Below are 18,686 nucleotides of genomic sequence, written 5' to 3' on the forward strand. Positions count from 1 at the left end.
TACCCCTCTTTTCATAGAAGGAGAGGGATCTTCGAAGAAAGGCTTTAGCCTGATTCATCTTTGTGTTCTGTGTCTCATATAGCACAGGTGACTTTTTAGGCAATTCTTCCTCCACTTTTTTGTCTATTCATTCATCCATCCATCAGTTCAATCACTCATTTATATTTCAAATCATCATTGATGTTCTCTTCTGTTCCAGGGACTCTAATTGCCAAGAATACAAAAATGAAATAGTCATAATCCCTACATCCACAAGGCATTGACCAGTGGTCACATGTGATTAAACAAATAGTTACAATATAAGGTGTTGGATGCAATGAAAGAGAAATGTCCAGGCAAGGAATCTTGGAGGTTTAGTGATTCAAACCCTTCTCACAATTTGAAGCTTAAAGTGAAATAAAAATGAGGAAATGACAAACAAGATATTACAATAAATACTGTTTTAGTTTATACACTTTCACATTAAACACACAAAAATCTAGAGAAATATAATTTGCTACTTGAAATTATTAGAATATTTCTAAAAATAATAATTCATAGGATACTGCAGACATTGTAGTTTTATATGAGGATACAAGTTTGAATTGAATGAATATATTCTTGCAACCCTATTAGTATAATGCTGTGGCTACAAATGCTTGAAATTTGAAACTGAGTCCTTTCCTGGGTTTGAGATCTGAGTTCTTCTGTGAGTCTCAACCTTCTAACCCCACTCTATAGAGATATCGGGGACAATGTGTTTTGCTTCAAGGGGTGTTTGATGCTAATTTGCTCATAAACAATTTGTAAATAGGGGAATGGTGTTAGTATAACTTTGGGGCCAGAAAAACTCTTGATTTACTTAGATTTTTCCTTATTGTTGTTATTAGGTGACATTTAGTCAATTCTTGACTCATAGCAACCCCATGTGACACAGTAGAACTGCTCCATAGGGTTTCCTAGGCTGTAATCTTTATGGGAGCAGATTGCCAGGTCTTTCTCCTGTGAAGCCATTGAGTGGGTTCAAATTGCCAAACTTTCGGTTACAGGCCGAGTGCTTAACTGTTGTGTCATTTTTAAAGCCCTAAAGGAAAGAAGAAAAAAAATTAAAACTTGACCTAAGTTATACCTTTAGTGTGAGTAGTGACTGGTTTAGTGGCTTCACAGACCACAGTTCTGTCCACTATGTTGCGTGATCAGGGAATCAGATGAAAATGTTGGAATAACTGTCTATTACCTATTTAAAAAAACATGTTGAAGAAGTCGACATCCTGGCTCAGATTTTAAAACATGATAAAGCTAGTCACTATAAGGACAAACACCCTCAAGGGCCTGCATCTCAAAGAAGGAAGCATGAACATGAGATTTTAGTCTACAAAGGATTGACTGGCTGCCGTATATGGAGCTAATGAGATTTACCTGTGAAACTGGGTTGTTATCTTCTTGTTAATGCTCTGGTTAAAAAGTCCCATAGTTATGAGACATTCTAAACACTATTTACTTCATGTCTTAGTTATCTAATGCTGCTATAACAGAAATACCACAACTGAATGGCTTTAACAAACAGAACCTAATCCTGTAGATTGTGCCCTGCCTCATTAGCATAACTGCTTCTAATTCTGCCTCAATACCATCACAGAGGTTAGAATTTACAACACACAGGAAAATTACATGAGATCACAAAATGGAGGACAACCACACAATACTGGGAATCAGGGCCTAGCCAAGTTGACACATATTTCTGGGGGACACAATTCAATCTATAACATTCCACCCTTTGGCCCCCCAAAATTCATGTCTTTGCCACATGTTAAACACATTTACCCCATCGTGTCATCCCAAAAGTCTTAAATCAACTTCAAGTGAAAATCCCATCCTGGGGTAAAATTCTTCTTCATCCGTGAAATGCAGAATACAAGTTATCTACTTTCAAAGTACAATGGTGGTACAGGCACAAGATAGACATTTCCACTATAAATGGGATAAATTGGCAGGAAAAAAAAGGGTAACAGGACCAAGCAAGTCTAAAACTCAGCAGAACACTCAGCTCTGAAGCCTTGAAAATAATCCTCTGTTCTCTGACAGGATTTAAGTAATGGCTGCCCTCTGGACTCTGGGTGTTGGCCATGCTGTCTGGATTCTGGGTAGAGGGACTTCAGCCTTGGGCTTCAGCTCCACCTTCCAGGCCCACTGGAATGGCAGCTCTGCTCTCTTGGCTTTGGGTGGCTCCATTCTCCTAGTCCATCTGAATGGCAACCTCACCCCCTCAGCCCCAGCAGTCCCCACTCTTCTGTCCCTTGGACATGGTGGCCCCACTTCCTCAGCTTTGGGCAGAGGATCCAGCCCCACTCCCTTGGAACTCATGACTGGCAGCCCCACACTCCAGAAATGAGTTGCTGAGGATCTGATTCTTTGAAACCTAGGAGGCTGTGGCCTCACACTTTGAGACTCAGCAGGTGGTGGTTCCAGACTTTGAGACCCCAGAGGTCATGGCCCCACCCTTTGAGACTGAGGCAGCTCTGACTTCCTGTGCTCCTTGCTCTTCAGCTTCTGCTTCCTGGTTCTTTGGCTCCTTGGGACTCTTAGGCTGGCTGGGCTTCTGCCCTGCTAGGGCAAGTTTTACAATGCTCTTTAGCTCTACCGATAAGTGCCCGGAGGCACCCTACTCCTGATACCAAATTTTGTCTTAGTTATCTAGTGCTGCTATAACAGAAATACCACAAGTGGATGGCTTTAACAAACATAAATTTATTTCCTCAAGTTTAGGAGGCTAGAAGCCCTAATTCAGGGTGCCAGCTCCAGGGGAAGTCTTTCTCCCTCTGTCAGCTCTGCAGGGAGGTCCTTATCCTCAATCATACACTGTTTTAGGAGCTTCTCAGTGCAGGAACACTAGATCCAAAGGACGTGCTCTGTTCCTAGATCTTCTTGCTTGGTGGTAATGAGGACCCTCTCCTCTCTGCTTGCTTCTCTCTTTTTTATCTCAAAAGAGATTGACTCAAGGCACAATCTAATCCTGTAGATTGCATTCTGCCTCATTAACATAACTGCCTCTGATCCTGCCTTATTAACATCATAGAGGTTAGGATTTACAACACACAGAAAAATTACATCAGATCACAAAATGGAGGACAGCCACACAATAGTGGGAATCAGGGCCTAGCCAAGTTGACACACATTTCTGGGGAACGCGGTTCATTCCATAACACCCCATAACACCTTTTGTTTTAGTGCATGATTCTGCAGACTATAACATTTTTCAGAAACATATGTATATGATATTATAGCAGAGTATACAACACTCTGTAATTTTACTAATTCTACTCTTTAGATATTTTAAGTTCCATGAGGAAAGGGATTGTATCTGTTTTGTCCTATAGTGTGTTCTCAATGCTTTGCAAAATGCCTGACATATGATATGTGCTCAGTTATATTTAACAAACAAATGAATATAGTTGCTGATGCATGGGCATCATTTATGCTGAGCATAATTTAACCTTGAAGGGGTAAAGAGTAAGAGAAGGCATTCCAGGTAGACGGCACAGTATTAGCAAAGGTTTGAGCTAGGGAAATATAAAATGATCTTTGTTGCTAGAGGCTTTTGTGTTACTTGGGAAACACTGAAAGGAAAGTTTGGAGGGTAAGATGAGTGTCTCATCTTGAGAAACCTTGCCAGCCTCGTTAAAAAGATTAGGTTGTAAGGGGCAGCCATGGAATTGAAGAAGGGTCTCATGATGGAGAGAGAGGCCTTGGCTTGGATGTTGAGGCTACCTGGGATGAAATTGTGCGTTAGGCGTGGGTATCCCTGTAGGCCCAAATTTGGGGTAAGTATGAGACAACCAGAAGGATTAGCCAAGGGAGTATACACAAAGGAATCTAGCTGATTATTCTGCCAGAATTACTCTGGGTATGGGACCATGTGGGAGTGAGTGTTTTGAGAAAATAGTATCTCCTCCTTGCCAACCTTTTAGGATTAATGAGAATGTGTGCTCTATGCTAGAAGGGGCTCACAGAACTGCAGCCCACAGTGGAAAGTTCTGAGATAGTTGAGAGGACAGTGTCTTGATTTGATTCATTTACTCTCTTGGCTTCATTTGTTCTCTCTGGACCACTTTCTCACTCTTGATTTAAGACTCATTTGAATGGTGATCAACCTAGCTAATGGTAATGGGAGTATTTGGAAATACAGCCCCAAATGCTTTACTAAATATTAGTGAACTATCAGACTCCCAGACTTATTGCCCTTATATTTTAAAGATGCAAAATTATAAAGCAAAATGAATAACACAAAATATTGTTAACTCTTCACTGTGGAACTGTGGGGAATGATGTCCTGCTTATTTGAGCTAATGGTGAATTACTAAAGGGCATTTCAGGATCATTCAGAGCCTCAGGTGGTGGTGATGATTGTCAATCATGACTGAATTGAAGGTGGCAAAGCAATGCTTTGAATATGATAATGTAATGGATAGAATATCTCTAACTCCCTATGCAGCGCCATTTTGCTTCACAAATCTGATAATCTTTATCTAATTGAAATGCTTTGAGGTTGAGAGTCTCTACATTAAAAGTATTTTCATGTTCCACATGTATTGCAATATTATTGCAGCAAGAAATCCAATTAGAATGAAAGGAAGGAGCTTTAATTTGTGCTAAGTATTTTGTTAATCAATGTGAGTTTTATAAAAGAATTCTATATCGGGTCTCCACCCATGAATGGCTTGCATAAAACACCTCTTCTATGGAACTGAGACCAAGAAAACTAACAAAGAAACCACACAATGAGTTAAGTGTGTTCTACTTCCATCTTCCCATCAAATATATTTTATCCATATTGACTCTGCCTGCGTAGTTTATTTCATCTTTTTTTTTTTTTAAAGAAACCGTTTGTCAAGGAGAGAATTGCCTGACTCCGATCTGATAAAAAAAAAAAAAATTATTTCATAGAAAATAATTCCATTAGGAGCAGGTGCAGCAGTGTTTCGTTCTATTTTATTCTTTTCAAAGTTTCTAACCTAGTTCTCAGGAAAATGTTCTGAGGTTTTAGGTTAACACTGGTGCACAGAGAAAACATGCATTGGGAATAATAAGGCTGAAATCAGTTATTTTTAAAGGGCATCTTTCCAAATTGGACTTGATATGAGCTCTATTCACTGGCATGATGGCTGGCTGAGGGTGGCAAATCGAGAAACATGACGAAAAGCTAGGTAGCTGGTCTTGTTTTACATCTTCATTAATGATCGAAAAGGAGCAAACAGAACATTAGATTTGGATGATATTAATTCAATAGCTTTTGAAAGCCCAACTGAGGTCAGGGAAAGAATTTTTATTAAAGCCTGAGAAATTTAGAATTAATGAAAAAAGACTGACGTAAGAGAGGAGACTTCTCAGAGCTTTAAGAAAAAGTAACATTCAACACCAACATTTAATGAATAGGTTGTCTTAGTAAGAACTACTGAATAATCTCTTAGATTTATTATAGGGTGAAAATGTAAAGAACTGGCAACATGACCCAAGGGTGAAAAGATAAAGGTAAATTGGTACATTGTGTCTAATACATGAATTTAAGAGTGTAGGCATTTTATACAAAAAGAAGATATCACCCACATTTATTCTTCTACAGTTCAATCACCAAAAATAAAGGCCAGATAATTTTTTTTATATGTAAGCTATGTATAACACCTATGCTTAAATTCTATGTTTACTTTCAATAGCTATTAGAATCTTATCCAGGTCCTCTTATAACTTACAAGCCAGGCACACAATAGTTTCTGTTCTATCCACTGGGGATACAATCATGAATAAAACAGGCAGAACACTGTCCTTATTGAGCTTATATTCTAGTGGAGGGAGACAGATAATACAATAAATAAATTAATGATAATTGCTGATAGTAAAAAGCATGAGAAGAAAATTTGGGCAAAACCCTCAAGGAACATTAAAAATAACAAAAATAAACATAATAAAATAAATATAAATTTTGAAAAGCATTGAAAATACTATGCTAATTGCTTTTGTGTTAAGCCTTATAAATATGAAATGTAAAATTTCAAATTTACCTCAAAATTAGTGGCTTAAAACATTAACAATCACTTATTATTATTTTCCTGTGTATTCTGGAGGATTAGCTGGACCCAGCTGGTCAGTGCTTCCTTGAGGTCTCTCCACTGTTTTAGTCAAACTGTGACTGGGGTTGAAATAATCTCTAAGGCTTCTTTGCTCGTTTGTCTAGTACCTTATCTGAGACGACTCAAACAGCTGGGGCTATAATAGCTCCTTGGATATCTTTCTTAGTCTCTATGTGGTTTATCCTTTAGGTCTGTCAACATGGTATTTTCAGAGTAGCTGGTCTTCTTACTTGGAGTCTCTGGGCTCCAGAGTTGTGGTGAGAGAGAGAGAAACAGGAGGGAGCCATATTGCCTTTTATGACTGGTCTCAGATCAGTCCGTGCCACTTCTACCATAGTCTGTTGGTTAAGAAAGTTATAAAGGTCCACCCAGTTTCAAAAGACGAAACTTAGACACCACCTCTGGATGGCCAGAGCATCAACATCACTTTGTAATAAATGCACATGGGGTGGGATGTACATTGCGGTCATCTTTGGAATCTTCTGTACTGTCAAATAATGATTAATACTCTATCACATACAAAGCAACTTGATAGGTTTTCTGGTGCATAAACTTTAAGAAATTGTAACTCAATAAGGATAAATAATATCAAGTTACAATGAAAAGTTAGCAAATGTTAAATAACGATATAAGATAATAGAAGAGCTGGTATGAGATATTGTGTGATTTTGTATGATATAATGACATGGAGAGGAAAAATTCTATAAATTTTGAAGAAAAAGATAGCTGTGGAGCATTCTGGGAAATCTCAGGTTAGAGAACAACTTTGATCTTCTATACTAGATTGTAGATTGAGAAATGGAGAGGGTACCCCCAAGCCAGAGGAAATGCAGATAAAGGCCTAGAGATGCTAATATTCTTGGAAGTTCTGATCTGAGGACAATGAAAAGACAGGAAAGTTTCTCAAGGGAGTTATTATAAAAACAATAACTGCAGAATTCCAAGCAGACTAGGGAGATCACAGGATGTAAACAACTTAATATGCTTTGCTTTGTGCTAGATAAGTGAGGGATGAGAAAACAGAAAATTAAGGACTTGACCTTCCCTAAATTGTCAACTGGAATTTGTTAGTGGAATTAGTGTCAATATGGTAGTGGGCTATTTGTGTGCTAAAGACTTAACTCTAATTATGATTAGGTAAAAGTAAAATGCCATTATTAGGAAACATTTTCATGGCAGATTGCTATATTTAACCATAAAACATAGGAGTGTCCTGAGAAAGGGAGTCAAATGGCAGCTCTGTTGCCTTTTTATGAACTTCAAATCTCACCCAGTGTCACTTCTGCCACATTCTATAGGTCGAGGCAGTTACAAAGATCTGTCCAGGTTCTAGAAAATGTGGAAATGTGGCAACATTATCTTCCAAGAATGGCGTAGCATATTACACATGCTTGTTCATTTCACTTGAGAAAAGTAAAAGCCAGAATAATATGAGTTGTTGCTGGATCTTCATTGTTTATCTGTCAGACTGGGAAATCCTTAAAAGTTGAAACTTGTGTTTATTAACCTTTCTATCTTCACTGCTTGATAAAATACTTGACACAAAGTATATATTTGTTGAGTGAAGGAGAACAGTAGTCTCCACTTGGATGACAGTTGGTTTAAGTTTTCTTAAGTCAGGCCCCAAAATCCCCAGAAATATCTTCTCATTTCAACTGGTAAGGTTAGCCAAGTGGAATATAGATACACATCCCCACTGGTCAGATTTTCTACCCAAGCTAACCAATGATGCGTGACATTTTCTAACATTTGTTTGTTGATCAGTTTCATAGTTGTTTTCATTGAGCTTATAAATTTACATACACAAAGAGGATTTAGAGCTTTTGCTGACATTTTGCAAATAAATAAAATATGCCCTCCCCCCAAAAAAATACAACAACAACATAGAACAGATTTGAGATTGAAATCAATGTGAAAAAGGCTCTCCTAACTTAAATTCATGGCATCTATGAATCTATCCATCTTCCTAAAGCAAGTGATGGTTGATTTATTTAAATATCTATTTCCACTGTGGTTGTTCTTTAATTGGACCTTATTTCATATTTATACCCCCATTTTTACATGTTCTACTTAGAGTGGTCTAAGACCAGAGGTTCACAACAGTATTCAAATCAAATTGTGCAGCTGTGATGGTTACAGTTTTGTGTTAATTTGGCTGGGCCATGATTCTCAGTGGTTTGATATTTACGATGTAGTTTGGCAGCTATGTATTGATGTAATCACCTCCATAAAGAGATCTGATATAATGTACTCACCTCCATGATGAGATCTTCTCTGAACAGCCAATCAGTTGAAAGGCGGATTCCTTGGGGGTGTGGCCTGCATCCAATATATGTAGACTTTCTTCTGTTTGCTCTGCATCCTGCATCTGAGCTCTGATTCTAGGGATTTGAGCTATCAGCTTACCTGCCGATCTTGGGATTCATCAGGCTCCCGCATCCTGTGAGCCAGAGGCCTGCTGTCTGATCTGCTGATCTTGGGTTTGTCAGCTTTGCAGCTATGTGACTCAGGAGAAACCTTCAGCCTAACCTACAGACTTGGGACTTTCCAGCCTCTAAACCGCATGAGCCATTTCCTTGATCTAAATCTAGCTCTGTCTCTCTCTCTATATATATATATTTTCTCTAGAGAACCCAGCCTAAGACAGTAGCCTTTACACAATCACCAACAAAAATTGATGATGTATCAGAATGGGACCTCATGGTGCAGTGGTTAAGAGCTCGGCTGATAACTGAAAGGTCCATGGTTCCATCCCACTAGCCTCTCCATGTGAGAAAGATGTGATAGTTGGCTTCCATAAAGATTACAGCCTTGGAAGCCCTATGGGGCTGTTTTACCCTGTCCTATAGGATTGCTATGAGTTGGAATTGACTTGATGGCAATGGATTTGGTGTTTTTTTTTTTTTTTTTTTTTTAAATCAGAATGGGGGAAGGAGAATTTGAACAAAATATTACAGATGATTCTGGTAAACCTTCCCCATTCCCCGCTCACCCTCACCCCAGAACCACCACTGATGGAGCATTACTCCCTTGTTTCGTTTTTAATTATAGCAGTGATTCAATTCATAATGCAGCTACTTAGATGTGGTGGTGATGTCTCTCTCCTCTGCAAGTTCTACCTGGCATTGCTGTGTTATATACTAATACTTCTTTTAGTGTTTTCCCCAAGAGGAATGAGACTGGCTACCAAAGACAAACACAACAGGCTGAGAAATTGATACTGTTTTCCCCCTGTATACACTGATTCTCTTGGGATAATTTCTACCACAAATGCTGGTTTTTTTAAGTCAAAAGCAATCAGTCAGGCTTGCTGAAATGCTACTGCTTCCAGGAAGCCTTTGCTAACATGATCTAACAAGCCTTTCAATCTTTGTAGTGATTTTTTTACACTTTTGATTTTTTAATTATTCATTCAACGATATTTATTAAGCACCTAATAAATGAAAGTACACTGCTAACCAATATATGCATAAAATTAGTGGGTGAGTTTTACGGATTGATTTGTGTCCCCGCAAAACATGTTGAAGTTCTAACCCCTATGCTTGTGGATGTAATCTAGTCTAATGTAATATAATCACTTTCCATAATGGAATCTAATGTTATGTAATCAATCAGTAGAGGTCATACTGGTGAAGGGTGGATCCTAAACCTAATCATTCTGAGTTATACAAAGAAAAGCATAGACACAGAGACACGTGTGCAGACACAGGGAGAAGACAGATGTTATCTGACCTTGGAGGCAGATGAATCTACAAGCCCAAGAACTCAAAGGATTGCCGGCTACTAGAAGGTGAAATAGACAAAGAAGGATCTCTCCGGAGAACCACATCCTGAATTCAGATTTCTATCCTTTAAACCCACCGACTTGTGGTATTTTTGTTACACTATCACTAGGTAACTAAGACAGTGAGTAAAACAGACATTGACCCTCTTTTACAAACTAGATTAGTGATTTGAGGGAAACAAATAGGGGACCCACGATAAGAAAAAAACGTGTGTGTGTTGAGGTGGGAGTGGTGGTGGTGGGAGTGGTGTGAGCAGTTTACAAAAAATATTCCAGGAAAGCCTCTTAAAGGAGGAGACATTTAACTGAACCTAGAGAAGTTAATCACATAAAGGACACCGTGAGGGTTGGAGGCAGGGGGAGGGGGTGGATGAAGTGATAGATAAAGCTGAAGGAAGAGCATAGCTACATCTCTAGGGAATAAAGAGTTGGGCATGTTCAAAGGACTGAAGTCCAGAATGAAATGAATTGAAACAACACATTTAACTTATTTACCTTCTCCACGTCTATCAATTGGCTATGTACTAGTTGTTTAGTGCTACATAATGAATCTCCCTAAAACGTAGTGGCTAAATCAACAATGTTCATATATTATCACTCACAGTTTCTGTGGGTCTGAATTTCAGGAGCAGCTTGCTTGGCAGTTCATGGGGTCTTGCATAAGGATGCAATTGACTAGGGCTAAGGAGTCCCTGGGTGGTGAAAATGGTTAAGAACTGAGGTATTAGCTGTAAGGTTGGTACTTCAAATCCACCCAGAGGTGAGTTGGAAGAATGGCCTGGTGATCTACTTCCAAAAGATCATAACCATTGAAAACTCTCTGGAGCATAGTTCTACTCTGAAACACATAGGGGTAGCCATGAGTCAGAATTGACTCAAAGACAACAGGTTCATTTTTTTTGACTAGGGCTACAGTCATCTGCAGTCTTGACTGGGGCTGGAGCATCCACTTTAAAGATGGCTCACTACTGTTAGTGCTAGTTGTTGTCAGGGAGTCTCAGTTCTTCTTCACAGGGCTGCTTGAATGGTTTCATAGCGTGGTAGTTGGCTTCGCTCAGACTGAGTGATCCAAGAGACCAAGCTGGAAGCTCTACTACCTTTCATGGCCTAGCCCTGTGTCTTGGTTATCTAGTGCTGTTATAATATAAATACCACAAGTGGGTGGCTTTAACATAGGGAAATCTATTCTCTCACAGTCGAGGAGGCTAGAAGTCCAAATTCAGGGTACCAGCTCCAGGTTCCTTGGCCTCTTGGCCCCTGGGACCTCTCTGCCTGCGTCTGCCCTGCTGAGGCAAGTGTTCCAAGTAGCTCCACCGATAAATGCTCAGAGGCACCCTACTCCACCAAGAAGCCTCCTGAGCAAAGGTGCTCAGCTCTCTCACTCCATTGGTTAGCTCCATTGCTGTCTCATGCTGGTCTCCTAGTTCTGTTTCTGCCATTTCTCTGCTTCTGCTTCTCATCGTCTGTGCCATCTCCAATGTAACAGCACTCTTCACTTCCTTCTGAGTCCTCACCAGCATTGTCTGATGTCCATAATTCCACCACCAATCTCTTCAAGGCAATCTAGACTTTTACTACTGGGCACTTTAAAACTCTTCCAGCCTCTACCCATTCACAGTTTCAAAACACTTCCATATGTTAGGTATCTATTAGAGCAGCACCCCACTCTCTTGGTACCAAATTCTGTCTTAGTTATCTAGTGCTGGTATAACAGAAGTACCACAAGTGGATGGCTTTAACAAACATAAATTTATTCTCTCACAGTCTAGCAGGCTGAAAGTCCAATTTCAGGGTTCTGGCTCCAGGGGAAGGCTTTCTCTCTCTGTTGGCTCTGGAGGAATGTCCTTGTCATCAACCTCCCCCTGGTCTAGGAGCATTTCAGCCCAGGGACCCCAGGTCCAAAGGAAGCACTCTGCTCCTAGCACTAATTTCTTGCTGGTATGAGGTCCAGGGGGACCTGCTCTCTGCTCGTTTCTCCCTTTTATATCTCAAAAAAGATTGATTTAAGACACAACGTAATCTTGTGGATTGAATTCTGACTCATTAACATAATTGCCTCTAGTCTTGCCTCATTAATATCACAGAAGCAGGATTATAACACATAGGAAAATCACATCAGATGACAAAATGATAGACATTCATACAATACTGGGAATCATGGCCTAGCCAAGTTGACACATATTTTTGGGGAACACAATTCAATCCGTGATTCCAACACCCTGATTCCATGTGGGATGAACTAACACCAAGGCTTGAATGTCAAGAAGCAAAGCTCATTGGGGGACATCTTGGAGACAGGCTACTACAAATTGAAAACATTTAATACTAAATTTGCTTACTATATATTGCATAGGAATCTTTGTTTATATCTTCTCTCTTTGGTAAGTGTGATGCTCTCCCTTTGGACTACAGGTAAAATGAACTACTCTGTTGCAAAGATAGTCTAGAAATTCTAATCCATATGCTTTAGCCTGTGCAGAAGTCTACCTCTGACTGTGGATTACAATTCAGCCTCTCTTCCACTCTCAGCCCCATTTGCTCTGGGCCACTATAGGAACCAGATGGCAAGCCTTTCAGGGGTACTGGTGGCTTTAAAAGCCTATTTGCAAGATTACATGAGACAGCATGTCTTTAATTTGCTGTTTAGCTGCAGAGTAATATGTTTCTCTGTTTGAAAAACAGTTTTGTCAAGGTACTGGAACAAGGGATAGGAAATTAAGATTTCTAAGATCAATTTCCTAACAGACTTATGAGTTGCTGTGTGCCCTTCAGCAAAGCACATAATGTGCTTGTCTGTAAAACGGGGATATGAAGAATAAGTCCCTACTTCAAGGGAATGCATCATTGTTGAATTCATATTAATGTGATAGGCTTTGAAAAATCTCACAAGAAAGTACTATGGAAATGCAAATTATTATGGTGTAAATCTCTTTGGGATACAAGGTGCTACTTGCCTGTTAAATACCAAATCACTCTGTTTTATCTGCTTTGGGATTGTTGCCTTTTAATTTCAAAAAGCACTTCATTTTCTTGAATTGTGACAGGATAAAGGGCAACCTCAACTCACATTTTGTAAATCATGCATTGTTTTGGGGGATGTCTTTCATATAACCTTAAAAAGAGGTTCTATAAATCTCATATGAACCTCACTCCTATAATCGAATAACACCATTCAGAGATGATAATCACCTTTTACTCCTATGTTAACAGTAAAAAGAACATCACATTAATACCTATAACTTTTTTTTTTCCAACTACCAGAAACATTTTTAATCTTTATGGAATGGTGGAGAGCGAAGATATAGGTTGAGAGTTATAAGCACAGGATGTGATTAGTATATTTATGTATCATATGTTTGTTTTGCATTTAGTATCTGGTACATAATATATTTGAAACAAAGATTATTATATTTAGGCCTTGAAAATTATTTTGGAGTTATTTTTTCTTATACTGGAAAGGGAAACCCGTAGATGGATATTAAGTATTATAGAAGTTGTATAAGTGAATCAATTATTGGAAATGTTGACAATGTTTATGTGATAAGCACATATGATCAGAGTCCACTCTTGGCAAAATTTAGAATAGCTGGATTTTCATTTTAGAGTTCCCTGCCTTCCCCAACACTATATCCTATCTCGAATCAGTAATACTACCACTCTCTACTTTTAGGCATCTGTCAATCTCATGCTGTTTCTCTATCAAAATCTCTTCTTGAGAATGGAGTTGAAATTCCTTCTCATGAAAAGCAAAAGTAACAGAAAATAGTTTAAGATATGACCTCAGCCTAGGGAACTTGCAATTTAAACAAGGATAAATGTCCTGTGGTAGAAGTTGGCAAATTATCTGTTTGTGGTGAGAAGACTTCATCATAACAAGTAAGATTGGCTCTGCCCATAACAAATCCACCATCAAATTGCAATCCCGTGGCTAGAGTGGGAAGTGCTGAAGAGGAGGAGAATCAGAGTTAGCAAAGGGCTATAGACAGAGCTATGGTCCCTCAAGCACATCTCCTCATCCTCTGTGTATTGTTGTCTCCCCTAATATTTAGGCATTTTAACTCATTAGATCTTTCTGTTAAGGAGAGAAGAAAAAAAAAAAAAAAAAACTTCAGTAATAGGACAAAAATTGTGACTTCTATTTATCAGTTAGTTTCTGCTGCATAACAAACTACTTCAAGACTTAGTGTTTTAAACAATAAACTTTTGTTATTTTTAATGGATTTTGTGGTATAACTAAGTGGTTCCCCTGGTCTGGGGTAGGAATAATGTAGAATGACCTCATGCATATGTCTAATGGCTGGCAGTGCTTGGTCTAGGGGTGCCTTGCTTACCTATGTGGTGGCAATGTCCTGTGTCTATCATCATCCAGTTGGCTAGCTTGGGCTTATTTTCACAAAAGCAGAAACGTTCCCAGCAGCAAGAGAAGGAAAGCTTCAAATGCATAAACCTCTGCTTGTGTCACATTCGTTTATGTCCCATTTGCCAAAGCAAGCCAATGGCTAGGTCCAGACCCAAGAGGTTGAATAATAGACTCAACTTTTGGTGGGATGTGTTTCAAAGAATTTGTGGCCATTTTTCCCCGAATCTACCATATATTGTAAATTTTATCATTTATGTTCTCAGCTTCTTCATTTTCATTGGTCTCCCAACACTATAAATATATTCCTTTTTTTATTTCCCTATATATACCCAGTACCTTAGTATGCTTCTTTTTTCCTATGAATAAAAATATTTCCTCAATAAAAGAAATAAAAATTTTTTCTACATTGAGGTGGGTAATCATCCCTTTCCAAGTGGTCTCTCAGTTGAACATGAAGAAAAGTGTATTGAGCCTAATAGCATTATATGATAGAATCCAGATTTGTATAGACTGACTTGGAGACAAATAATTCAGAGTGAAGCTAAGAATTCCATTTGATTTTTAAATAGTGTCATATATGTTCCAAGCGGTGCCAAGCAGTCATTTTAAGAAGATACTTTTTATCTAGCAAAGCCAGGCTTTAAGGCAGTGCTGACCCAGAAAGATACCATCTACTGGAAATTCAGCATAGTATCTAATTGTCCTTCTCCAGTATCTTTTTATCTTGTCTATTTGTGCTTTTCCTGATACTTAGCTACCTGGCTACCATCGCAAATCTGTCTATTCGTTGCTCTGTTCCTCCATCCATTTATGCATCCATTCACAAGTATTATGTGGCATTTATTATGTGACTATCACTGTTTTAAGTTTTGAGGATACAGTAGGGAAGAAAGCGGACATTGTTACTGACCATGGAGCATACCTTCTAGTGGGGATGTAGACTATTTTCCCTTTGTCCTTCTAGATTTACTCTCCATCCTTCCCCACCCTGCCCTGTGCCCCAGACTGCATCAATGTGCTCCCATGCCATTAGGTTTTCAGAGAAGTTTGAGCAGTGATAGACATGGCAGGAGACCAAAGGGTGTAAGGAGAAAGGAGACATGATATAGACTTCTGTAGCTTTCTTTCTGCTGGATTACTACACTTTTTTACTGAAGGTACAGTAGCAACACTTAACATTAGAGATCAGATGGGCACAATTATCACAAAAAGCCATTGGGCTAAAGTAATAATCAAAGTGTGTGAACCCACAAGAATCTGTTGTAATGGCTAATTGATCAGAGTTTCTCAGTGCTCTAAATCTTTTTTTTTTTTTTAATTCCTTATTACTGAATTAATATTATTAGGATCCTGGAGCATTAATTATAATAATAAAGGTAGCCAATAAAAATGAGCACCAGTAAGCTCCCGAGATCATTTTAAATGCTTTATCCATTAATGCACTTAGTCCTCACAGCTATCATATGAAGTAATTAGTAATATTATCTTGAAAAGAAGTAAATACCATTCATTAGGCATCTCCTTTATACCAGCCCCTATGCTAGGTATTTTATTTAAATTATCACATTAAAATTTTTCCATAAACCTACAAGTTATAGATGCAGCACTGAGACTTGATGATCGTAATCGACTCAGGCTTAAACAATTGTATGTGGGAGATGCCAGTTTGAAACCCATGTAATTCCAAGGCACTTTCACCTATAGCTTTCTGGTTGGTCTAAGGCTAACATTTGACCCACGGTAGGAGAAATAGTTCTCCTTTCACCTACGTTGGCACTATTGAACTTAATTTTGGGGGACCATGACAACTTTTTAAGGCATATTCCAGGGTCTATTCAGAGAGAGCATCTTAAGTAAGTACTAAGTTTCTGCACACTGAAAATATTCAGTGAGTGCTTACAAAAAGGGATTAGTGAATAACAAAGAATGGGAACATGTAACAAGTAACAAAGAATGGGAACAAGCAATGGATCTTAGATAATTCCAATGAAAATGGAGTTCTAGCTACCACCAAGTTGAATCTAATACATGTATAAACACACACACATCCACACCTAGATGTCTGCCATTTCATGAGCATCCTTCATGGCTTCTTTGTCTTGGGAGTATTCTCTCTCTGTGCAGATTTATTGCTTCTGAACCATTACAGAAAGCCCTTCTTGGCTCTCAGTTGAGTCATCATTCTTAGTAATACAGTGACATGTCTGTTTGGTTATATTTCATCAATGTGCAATTCCATTCATTGTGTATTTTGTCTAATCCTCCAATAAATCTGCTGATGTGTTTTTCCATCTAATTATGTTTCTAAATATCAGCAGAGAAAGAACTGTCTACATCCCTAGGCAAAGGCATGTATCATACTAGCGTGGGTCCTTGTTAAAGGAACAGCCTGACTGGGTTTGCTTTGAGGCATTTTCATTGTTTGTTGCCTGCTCAGAGGCCAAGTGCCCTTTACAGATGGAAGGTATGCACTGTCCCTTAAGGGCCATGCATTCAATAGTTGTCATTTGCTTTATAATTTAAAGAACATATTCCTAGTCTGTGTCAGAAAGTTTGGCAAATATTTCAACTGTATAAACCATAGTAAGTTTTCTCCCCTGTATATAGACTTTTCAAGCCAGATTTAATTATCTGACCACGTATAATGTTTTATTAGAAAAGGATGTCTAAATAGAACTGCCAATTCATTATTCTTTTAAAGTTCTTCAAAGAAATAAAGATTTACCTCGAACTATTAAAGAGATTTAAATTGTGCAATAAGTAAAATTAGTCTGACATAGAATACAAGATACTGTTTCTTAGAGATATTAAAACTTCGTATATGAGGGTGATAATAATGGTTGGCATAAACTCACCTGAAGATCTCAAAACATTTGTTACAGTTTGACAGAGACTGGAGTAACCCGCAAGATTATGGTCCCCTTAAACCCTGCTAACTCAGAAGTGAAGCCACTCCCAAAGTCCACCTTTCAGCAAAAGATTAGACAGGTCTATAAAACAAACAATAACACAGTTGAGGAACGTGTTTCTTAGTTCAATCACGTATACAAGACCAAATGGACAACACCTGTCCAAAAGCAAAGATGAAAAGACAGAAAGGGACAGGAAAATTGGACACTTGGACATGGGGAAACTGGGGTGGGGATTGCAACCAATGTCACAAAACAATTTGTGTATATATTTTTGAAAGAAACTAATTTGCTTTGTGAGCTTTCTCCTAAAGCACAATAAAATTAAAAAAAAAATTTGCATTCCTTTCACTACTATTATCTCAATTTGCATGAGTTTTTATAGTAGTGATCGCATACAATATTTTTCCTTTTGTGATTGACTTATTTCATTCAGCATAATGCCCTCCAGATTCATCCACGTTGTGAGATGCTTCACAGATTCATCATTGTTCTTTATCCTTGCGTAGTACTCCATTGAATGTATGTATCATAGTTTGCTTATCCATTCATCTGTGGATGGGCACCTAGGTTGTTTCCATCTTTTTGCTATTGTGAACAGTGCTGCAATGAACATGGATGCACACAAGTTTATTTGTGTGGGGGCTCTTATTTCTCTAGGATATATTTCTAGGAGTGGGAGTGCTGGATCATATGGTATTTCTATTTCTAGCTTTCTAAGGAAGCGCCATATCGTTTTGCAGAATGATTGTACCATTTTGCACTCCCACCAGAAGTGTATGAATTCTGATCTCCCCGCAGCCTCTTCAACATTTGTTATTTTCTGTATTTTTGATTCATGCCAGTAATGCTGGGGTGAGATGGTATCTCATTGTGGTTTTCATTTGCATTTTTCTAATGGCTAGTGAACGCGAGCATTTCCTCCTGTGTCTGTTAGCCACTTAAATGTCTTCTTTGGTGAAGTGTCTGTTCATTTCCTTTGCCCATTTTTTAATTGGATTATTTGTCTTTTTGTTGCAGAGGTGTTGGATTTTCTTGTAGATTTTAGAGATTAGATCTTTGTTGGATTTGTTGTAGCCAAATTTTTTTTTCCCACTCTGTAGGTTCTTTTTTTACTCTGTTGGTGAAGTCTTTTGATGAGCATAAGTGTTTAATTTTTAGAAGATCTCAGTTATCTAGCTTATCTTGTGGAGTTGAGTTTGTGTGTTGTTAGTTATAGTTTGTATCCTGTTAATGCTGTGTATTAGTAGGGCCTCTAGCTTTGATCCTATTTTTTCTTCTATGATCTTTATAGTTTTTGTTTTTATATTTAGGTCTTTGATCTATTTTGAATTAGTTTTTGTGTATGGTGTGAAGTATGGGCCCTGTTTCAAAAAAGGAAAATGCCCCAAAGGAGTCCACCAGAAGAGAGTCCCCAGCCGAGCAGTGCTGCACAGCCCATCAAGAAGGAGCAGAGATGGCACACAGCTCCATGTGTTCAGGAGACAGGTAAGGAAGGAAGGTAGAGAGAGACAAGAAACAAAAAAAAA

The sequence above is a fragment of the Trichechus manatus genome, unplaced genomic scaffold (genome assembly GCF_000243295.1).
Source record: "Trichechus manatus latirostris isolate Lorelei unplaced genomic scaffold, TriManLat1.0 scaffold00252, whole genome shotgun sequence".
NCBI classification, from domain to species: domain Eukaryota; kingdom Metazoa; phylum Chordata; class Mammalia; order Sirenia; family Trichechidae; genus Trichechus; species Trichechus manatus.